Source organism: Epinephelus moara, chromosome 24, assembly GCF_006386435.1.
Source record: "Epinephelus moara isolate mb chromosome 24, YSFRI_EMoa_1.0, whole genome shotgun sequence".
Lineage (NCBI taxonomy): Eukaryota > Metazoa > Chordata > Actinopteri > Perciformes > Serranidae > Epinephelus > Epinephelus moara.
Window position 1 is genome coordinate 52,653,111 of NC_065529.1, and position 1,297 is coordinate 52,654,407.

Genomic DNA, 1,297 nt, shown 5'->3' on the forward strand with positions numbered 1-1,297 from the left:
CAGACACAGTTCAGGCGGTGCAGACACAGTTCAGGTGGTGCAGATACAGTTCAGGTGGTGTAGACACAGTTCAGGTGGTGCAGACAAAGTTCAGGTGGTGCAGACACAGTTCAGACACAGTTCAGGTGGTGCAGACACAGTTCAGGCGGTGCAGACACAGTTCAGGTGGTGCAGACAGTTCAGGTGGTGTAGACACAGTTCAGACACAGTTCAGACACAGTTCAGGTGGTGCAGACACAGTTCAGGCGGTGCAGACACAGTTCAGGTGGTGCAGACACAGTTCAGGTGGTGTAGACACAGTTCAGACACAGTTCAGACACAGTTCAGGCGGTGCAGACAGTTCAGGCGGTGCAGACACAGTTCAGGTGGTGTAGACACAGTTCAGGTGGTGTAGACACAGTTCAGGTGGTGCAGACACAGTTCAGGTGGTGTAGACACAGTTCAGACACAGTTCAGGTGGTGCAGACACAGTTCAGGTGGTGCAGACAAAGTTCAGGTGGTGCAGACACAGTTCAGACACTGTTCAGGTGGTGCAGACACAGTTCAGACACAGTTTAGGTGGTGCAGACACAGTTCAGGTGGTGCAGACACAGTTCAGACACAGTTCAGGCGGTGCAGACACAGTTCAGGTGGTGCAGAAACAGTTCAGACACAGTTCAGACACAGTTCAGGTGGTGCAGACACAGTTCAGACACAGTGTTCAGACACAGTTCAGACACAGTTCAGGTGGTGCAGACACAGTTCAGACACAGTTCAGACACAGTGCAGACACAGTTCAGACACAGTTCAGGTGGTGCAGACACAGTTCAGATACAGTTCAGGTGGTGCAGACACAGTTCAGACACAGTTCGGGTGGTGTAGACACAGTTCAGGTGGTGCAGACACAGTTCAGACACAGTTCAGGTGGTGCAGACACAGTTCAGACACAGTTCAGGTGGTGCAGACACAGTGCAGACACAGTTCAGGTGGTGCAGACACAGTTCAGGTGGTGCAGACACAGTTCAGACACAGTTCAGGTGGTGCAGACACAGTTCAGACACAGTTCAGACACAGTTCAGACACAGTTCAGGTGGTGCAGACACAGTTCAGACACAGTTCAGGTGGTGTAGACACAGTCGTGAGTGTGGTTGAAAACGGCTTCAATTAAATGTTCCTTTAATAAGTTACTGCCTCGCTACAATATGACACATGTTATGATGTAAACTTAAAGTGAGCTTCCCCAGTTTGAAAGACCAGCAGCCTCCACTGTCTGTGTGTGTGTGTGTGTGTGTGTGTGTGTGTGTGTGTGTGTGTGTGT